The sequence below is a fragment of the Symsagittifera roscoffensis genome, chromosome 4 (genome assembly GCF_963678635.1).
Source record: "Symsagittifera roscoffensis chromosome 4, txSymRosc1.1, whole genome shotgun sequence".
NCBI lineage: Eukaryota > Metazoa > Xenacoelomorpha > Acoela > Convolutidae > Symsagittifera > Symsagittifera roscoffensis.
Genome location: NC_087065.1, coordinates 47,516,807 through 47,525,486, shown reverse-complemented (window position 1 = coordinate 47,525,486; position 8,680 = coordinate 47,516,807).

Sequence of the window (8,680 nt, the reverse complement as noted above, 5' to 3'; positions counted from 1 at the left end):
ATATAGTCTTTATAGTATAGCTGTCTTTAGTGTTCTGGGAGTGCTCGGAAAATCAATTTGGTCAACCTAAAAAAAGGTCGACAAAACTTTCCAAAAGTGCACCCCTCGAGAAAATCCTAGACCCGCCCCCTTTATTTGGCCATCTTTTAGTGGTATTCAGAAGTTATCAAACACTGAAATTTAAATTAAACGCCGGGCGAAACAATCAGGATTTTTTATTGTGCTAAACTTTTTCTTAATTTTCCAATTAATATCACTTGTTCTTCTAATCATCACTTAAGCCATTTTCAGGACTCCAAATTTACCGCTAATTTGCCTCGTCTACTTATCAAGATCTCTTAACTACATCAGTTCAGCTGAGTGGATGTCGATATCATCAAAAAAGCGGCGCACTCTCAATACCCAAATGAGAACATATGAATTAGATTGGGCTACTTTTCAGCTGCAGCGATGCAAATTCACTTGTTCTAAGATGTTCTGGAGGGCAGAAATGTAATTTAGGAAATATATGATAGTTACAGTTTAAACGCTGCTCATTTTTTCAAGTCTACGTTAATTGCGTTGATAGGAGCGTAAATAGTTCTCCCGAGGGAAAGAAGTTCATCCGGGTATCTTTACTCGGGTACCTTATCCTATTACCATTTCCCCTTCGATCCCCACAAAATAATGAATGGAAGGGATTGATGTCACAAATAGTTATAGACGCCAATTTGTTCCACTTAAAACATGCATATTATCAAATTCATTGTGTTCGGTACAACCTGATATTCTTCACCTTCTAAGAAATGTCAAGACACCATTTCGTGAATGTATTTTCAACCCGTCTAATAAAACTAAAAACAATAATATGCAAGTTGTAAAAATGATTTTCAATGAGTATCAGTAAACATGCAACTGAACTTATGAAAAAATTATGTAAAAAATGGTAGGCGTAATCGTAACGGCTATGCGGGTCGATTATTATGTGCTTCGATTAGCATTGGCGATTTAAATAATTGCACTTGTGAAATAAAAGGTAATGCCCGTAGTTTAAATTGCGCCCTGTGGCAGGTACCGAATGATTGCTCCTCTCATTTTGAGAAGCAGTAAGTAAAAGCATAGTTTTTTTTGGGGATGATCTTGCCGAATCAATTTTTTTTGGCATCTTGGACTTTTTAAAATTGCTTTTCAATTGCTGTAACTTTTACAGTTTTCTATCCCTTCGTAAAATTTTCAGAGAAAAAGTTTGAAAATTGTTCAAATTAATTTAAATAGTATATTGAAATTAGAGGACCTCAAAAAGATTTGAATAAACTATGCTAACTTGATTTCAAAACAGGTCCTCTTTTCCAGTTGCTTTCTTTGAATTTTGTAGTAATATGAATTTCTAAATCTATTCAAAACACTTTTGCTTGTGTGAAAGTGTCCAGTAAAATTTGCTTTCAGTAGAAATTGTTTTATGCAGCATTTAGGATATTATATTGCAACACTCAAATAAGACTGGTCGTATATCAGGGCAAAGCCCTGAATGCTCTAACTGCCCCTTAATCCCTATCAAATAGCTTTTAGGAAAATAAAATATTAAAAAACTAAAATTTTTTGACAAAATCGAAGGTCAACTTTGAAATTATTTGTCGTACGAAATTAATACAACTGTATAGCTAGCCTCAATTTAATTTGGAAAAATTTTGTGGAGTGTGATGGATGTCACCACGCATAAGCAATTCGCGTTTTCTTCTCAGCATCATCAATAAATTATTCAAAACGCGCATAATTTAGTCCAAAACATGGCCAAATTGGCACTTTTCAAACTCCCAGAACTCTACAAAAAGTAATCGGAGGTGAAATATCTTTTTACAATTGAAATCAAGAAGCCGATATCTTCAGTGGAGTATATAAAAATGTTAAAACTGTTATTTCGGTCGACGAAAATTGACTGAATAAAAATAACACACCGAGCACAAAGTCGGAACAAAAAAGCAACTGAGAAGGAGACAAAAAAACAACCGGAGATATTTTGGTATCATTTTTACATCAAGTACACATATCTATTTCTGATCCTCTAAATTCAATCCACGTAATTTTTTTCATGTTTCCGGTGTAATTATGCCTGAGTTACACCCATTTACTTGTAAAACTCAATCTATAAGAGCCTCGCGCCTTTAATCATTTCAAATATTGGCAAGTTTTTTGACTCCACTCACTAGGTTTTTCATTCATTCAACGTGTTCATCATTTAGATTCTGAGGGGATCAAAAAATTTCAAAGCAAGTCAAGTTTTCAGCAAGTTTTTTATTCTAGTAATTCGTCACTAGTCTAAAAGGTACTAACTTGAGAGTAAAATTGCGAAAAAACCTGTTTATTATTTTGTCATTTTGAGATATTTTCATTCAAACTTAGGAGCATTCGGAACAATCAAAAATTTGCCTTGATACAAGGAGCAGCACCATTTTATGTTGGTTTTTGGTCGTCGATATTTGTTAAGTGCTATTGATAACTGTCTAACTCAACTTACTAATTCAATGATACTGAAATTAAAATAAGACTGCGCGTATCAGTGCGACGCCCCAAATGTTTCGAAATCTCTTCAAAGTCTATAGAGTATATTAAGATTTGAAACAATGATATTGAAAATTTAAAATTGCTTCAGGAATCATCCCACCACATGCTATCAAAACGAAAATGAATCATTAACTATTTAGTAGCGCCTTAATTAGAACAACTACCTTGCTTCAATTCAATTTGAGTTGGTTTCTGGGCCGGATTTAATCAACACTTACGCGTTAAATTTAGCAAACAAATAGCTTGTTAATAATTCCAAATAGGGCAATTTGGCATATTTCATCACCTCATAATTTTTCAAAAAATTATCACAGGAAAAAAATCTTTTCTAATTTCAGGACATCAATAGTTTTCAGATGATATTGAAGATTTATTTAAAGTAATTTGAATTGACTCTAATCTTTTAGACGCTTAGTTTGCTGAACTTATAAAAGGTATAGTTTTGATTGCATTTTTTTTACCGTTCTTCGAAAACTTTGAGTGAACTCGTTGAACATTATAGATTTAGATTCAAATTTAAAACCCCAGAACATATCAAAAAATGGTTGAGGAAAATATTATGGACAATAACCACAAATTTGGTGTCTTTGAAATAAAAACAATTGGTAAAAACTTTTTAAAATTAGTCCAATAAAATAGTACATTTCAGCAGTTTTCTTTGGCGTATTTGTTATCAATCAGATTTTGCTGTCTAAAAACTTCTAATGAACGTTTGACAATCCAATAAAAAAATCATGTAAGACTACATGATTTCATGCATAGCCATGTGTACTTTCGAATTTATCCCATTTTTTGGAAGAGAAAAATGTCGTAAAAATTTTTCTTGCTCACAAACAAAATTTAGAAATGAAAAAAGTGCACTACCCACCCCAGCGTCTATTAAGGAATGAGTAATTAATTGATCAACCTAGATTTCAGTCAGAGCCAACGATGTTTGGTTTGAAGGTTTCATTGATCATGTTCAGATGATTGCGCTTAACCGTTGAGCATTATTGATCAACACATCCAAGCGCATTGAAATAAGTCCAACAGTTTTTTCAACATAGAAAAACGCCACTTCAAACCTAATTTTAGCAAATACAATCATTTATGATTGTAGTTGGCATACCTTTTAAATTTTGGTTTTAAAGCTTTGCGGTATCTGCAAGGTGATCAGTAAAGAAATCAGTTAAGAACTATCATTTTTATTACCAAAGTTGGTTTATAATATAAAAATTACCACGAGCATTCATAATCTGTTACTCTTCTTCCTAAGTCCGAACTATAAGAAATCAATCAAAACTGCCTTCTGTTTAAGGCGCCATTCACCGACAAAAACTGAATAACGATAGCTCTATCAAATTGAACAATAAATTTTAAAAAACTCTAAAATAGAAACCGAGATTGTTTTTTTTTCAAGTATTTAGCACTGATTATTCATATTTTTAGCTCTAATTACCCAAATTATTTCCTTGGTTGGGTAACTTTCGTTTTTTGACAGCGTCAAGAAGAGGCAATTGACGTTCGGAAATAGTTAGTGCTGGTTAAAGCTGACACCAACGTCTAAGTAGTTGCTTTCGGTGCCTAATTGAACCAGCAGCCCACTTCTGGTTAGTGTCAGGTAAAACATCGCGGATGAAGGTTTGTTGGTCTCTGAGAGGAAACTAAGAGGACCTTAAGAAGCACTAGAGTTACGTCGCAGCAAATCAGTTCATGTTGCTCTCCAAAAAATAAACTATCTAATTTTAATGCATACTAACTACACAAACCAAAAAAGACTTGACCGTTTTCAGACTTATAAAATATATATTTCAGCATTAATATGAAATAATATTGTGTTTTGAAATTTTCACAGGCTTTTTTTAGTAAACATCAAATGAAAAAATCATATCAAATTGAGGAGACGAAAAAGAGAGTACCCAAAAATTTTTCAGCACAAAAAAAAACACAAAATGGGAAACATAGTAAGGTGATATATTACAATAGGTTGAAGATTCTAGTTAAATAGCTGAATCACTTTTTGTTATACTTCGAACTGTATTTGTGATGTATTTGAAAGTTTTTGGCAAAAGAAGTGTAAATTTTAATTTTTCGAATATTTTTTTGTCTGGCAAACTAATGTATTTACAAAAACTATCTTAGTAGCATGAACAAGTGATTAAAAATGAAAGATTATTTTATGCATAAGAGTTCTCAACTGTAGTCATGTACTTAAATGCACTACTCAAATATTTCTCAAAATTACCGCCTATTGTGACATATCTACCATAAAAAATTAAACGATTTTGCAGCTTTTGGTTTTCCCCATTTTTTATGATGTTCAAAAAAATTATAAATAGAATCAGCTTGAAAACCAATCTTGAGTTTTCTAAGATATTTGTTTTTGATACATTTAAAATACTTAGGAGTATTTCATTTTAGCAAACTGATTTGAAGTTTTGGCTGATTTTCTGTCTTCACAATCAAGCTTTCAACAACAATTGTTTCATAAGCCGACATATTTCTGAAAAAAGTTCCTCAATGTTTCGAAACTTTCTAGATTTTTTTACCCGCCGAAAAACGCTAAGTAGCATCCAAACTGTTCAAGCACAAATGATTTTTCCGTCAAAACAGTTTTTTTGGATTGCACGAAATGGAACAAAAATAAATCTTAAACTTATCTTTGTGAAGATTTGAGATGAAAAAAGTTTTACTGCTAAAACTTTAAGGCTGTGGACGACGCAAGAACGAAACAAATTTTCGGAGACTTTAAAAATGTGGATTTTTAATCACAATTTGTTTTAAAACATATAAAAGTTTCGAGGACGCTTACTGCCGGTAGTTCAAACACGGATAGATTTTTTGTGCTATTTTTGCTCCTAATTTTTCAGAAGATACAGAATTTTTTTAACGAAACAATTTGTCGCAAGAAAGGAAATATTAGACGGGTTTGACACTTAGATTGATATGCACAGGAAAAGAATTGATATGCAAAAAGTTTATCCGTGTAATGCGTATATTCTATCCCAATCAAAATTGTGAAAATAAAAGACCACAGAGAAAATTTTTGTTTTTTTTCCATATTGCTTAAGTAATAATTTGAACCTGATGTATTCAAGGTAACAAAGATGCCACATGTTATAATATATCGCCGACTCTTTTAACAAGCTAACGCAAAACTGACACAACTTCAACACAAAGGTTAAGAGGATCTTCGCATCACTTAAGTTACCAAACAAAATTACATTGCAAGCTAGCAGGCATGATGAAACTGAAAAAAACACAAACCGAAAACATGAAAAATTGTCAAAATACCATATCACCAAAAATATCCATACCTTTGTCTCTAAAGATCTCAAAATAGGTCAATAAACCAAATAAAAAAGTAGTCAAACATAACAAATATGCAATTTCAGACTTAGTAAATTGAGAAGATACAGAAATGAATTGAAAACGTTGAATTGAATTACGTCGAAACGAACTAAGCAGACAAAAAAAGACGGACTGTTTTTTGGAACAAAAGTTTTTCAGTTTTATAAAAGGTCTGAAGAGATTTGAACTTAGGTTTTTGGCCGTCTCTAGAAGTTTTTGGACTTCTTAGAAAACTTTAGTACAAATTTTGGTGCGTTTTGGGTTGCTGGGCAAAAATTGGATGTCGTAAATTAGGACAAACATGACGAGCCTTTGGTTTGTCAAAAAGTTTTATTATGAAAGAGGAATTCAAATATGCCCCTGCAAAGCAATATTCGCTCATCAGCTGTTTCTCACAAAAAACAATATCGCAAAAACTGTTTTTTTTATTCGAAATTTCTAAAAATTTACAAATATTCCTGTCATAACGATTTTAGATAAGAGATCGAAACAAAAAAGTCGTCTTTTTTGTCTTTGATCAAAAACTCATAAATTATGCCGAAAATGTTGTTTGATTAAGCGAATATCTCCTTATCAACATTGTCATCATAATTGTCATCATAAGAGGGGAGAGGGGTGAAGTTATTACATCTCCGCCTCTCAATAGAAAGGTCGATTGTTCGTTCCTTGAGGGTGAGGCAACAATACGCAACCCAAAATAATAAGAAAAAAAGTTGCATCTTCTTCTTTCACAGGGGCACAACAGCGGTTCACCGTGATGAGCTGTACAGTTCTTACGTTGGTCCTTTCCCCGTGAATAAATGGGCTTAACAAAATCTAATTGACATTTATCTTGCTCGTGTTTCATGAATACAGTGTTTATCCAGCTTTTTTTAAGTCTTTTCATTGAGTAAATTTTCTGTTAAGTTCAGTGGGGGATAAGTTTCAGACTTTTTTGTTGGTAGTTTACATTAACTGTTTTGCTATGAACGGTATGCACCGGAACAACGCAACACAAATCCTGTAATCTTGTTCTAGTAACTTTTTTTGTCATAATTACTGTTTTGACCACTTAATAATTTGAAGTGCAGGAAAACTATGGCGCAGTCTGCGTTTTTCTATCCAATTGAGACTATCCTTAAAAGCTCATAGAAAACCGAAGGGAAAAGGTGATATCACGTTGCCTGTGATTCGGATTCCTAAAAAACTGATCCAAAATAAAAAAAGTTTGTAAATTTTCCGCGTTTGAGACCAAATGAAAAAATAACGAATGACACCTAAAGAGAGTCTGGACTTTCAATTGATAAAAATCATGAAACATTTTTCAATGACAAAAAACTGGCATCCAACTTTCCGTGTTTGCGACTAAGACAAGAGATTTACGAGACAAGGGTTTTGGCTAAATGAAACGGCTAAAACAAAAAAATCAATATCTTTTTCAAAAAGAAAATTTAAAGCTTCATTCAGAAGCTTCATGAGCACTCTACTGTGTTATATAAGGCAAACACAAAACTGTAAATCTTTGAATTAACTTTTATTGTTGATCGGATAGGAATTTGTAATCATTCAATTTTTAGTTTTCGAAAACAAATTTAATCAACATTAATTATCAAGTCCTGCTGCACCAAGTGAATTTATCAATCTTGCATGAACTCTTGTTGAGTTTCTATTTTCTTTTGGAAATTAGTCTATTTTATTTTTATATGCTAGTTGGTATTTTGCAGAGAGATGATTTCAATTTTCCGTATTAAGCTTCGCAGCACTGGGATCAGTAGTATCGAAATCAACATCAGTTGACATCTCCTTTATTGTTTCATTTTCAACCAGCAATTCATTTTCTTCTTCGATAGTGGACGGCAAGTTTATTGAATCTCTTCCCGAAACATTCTTTCTCGTAGCAGACTGCCTTCTCCCTGATAATCTACGTGACTTATCGCTACTTCCTGCTGAGCTCCGTGGTGACATGCTTGTTTGCGAGTCCACCAAGGACTTGGTCACTTCGGATCCTGAAGATTCGCTAGTTCTCCCGCTGTCGTTATTTGGAGCAACCTCAGGCATTTCGTCTAAACTCGCTTCCTGCGATGCTAGGCCAGATGTTATAGTTGTGTTTCTAGGCGATTCAACCAAAGAACTTTTCTCTGAGTTTTCAATTTGAGTCGTCGCCGTTGCCTCGTAGTTGAATTGAACCTTCTCAAGGTCCTTTCGATCTCCTGTTTTATTTCTTCGCTTTAGTACAGACCAACAGCTTTCCCAACATTTTTTTTCGGATGACAGCACAACAAAAACTAAAATCACTGACATGATTGCGGCTAACCAGACGCACACGGTGCTGTAACCGACATTCAGATTTTCAGGCGAGGCATAAATAAAACTATGAGTCATTAGAGCAGCCGCGCTGACCAAGCACAAAAACTGGAACACTCCAATCAGCGCCGCAATCCAAAATCTCACTATTTTGCAAACTTGAAGAGTGATCAAAATTAAAATGGGAACTCCCAGTGAAGTTCCCAACAGTAGTACTACTTTTGTGGCCATAAGATCATCCCATGATTGTCCATAGATTTCAGACACACTTTTTGTATATTTGTGGCATTCGTTGTAAATCGAAGCATCAATTTTGTCCTCAAGTCCTTTAAAGGCATCAAAATCTGGGTAATTTTTGCTCGGGCAGTGGAACCAGAGGCCTCCGTGGGCTTCCTTGTAAGTCCAAGCGAAGTCTAGGTTTCCGATTACACCAAAAGCAACAATAGCCGCGCTCAGAGAGAATGCGAGAGGTTCGTAGCACATAATAACTCTGGATTTCTTAAGGTCAAGTTCAGGTTGACTTCTT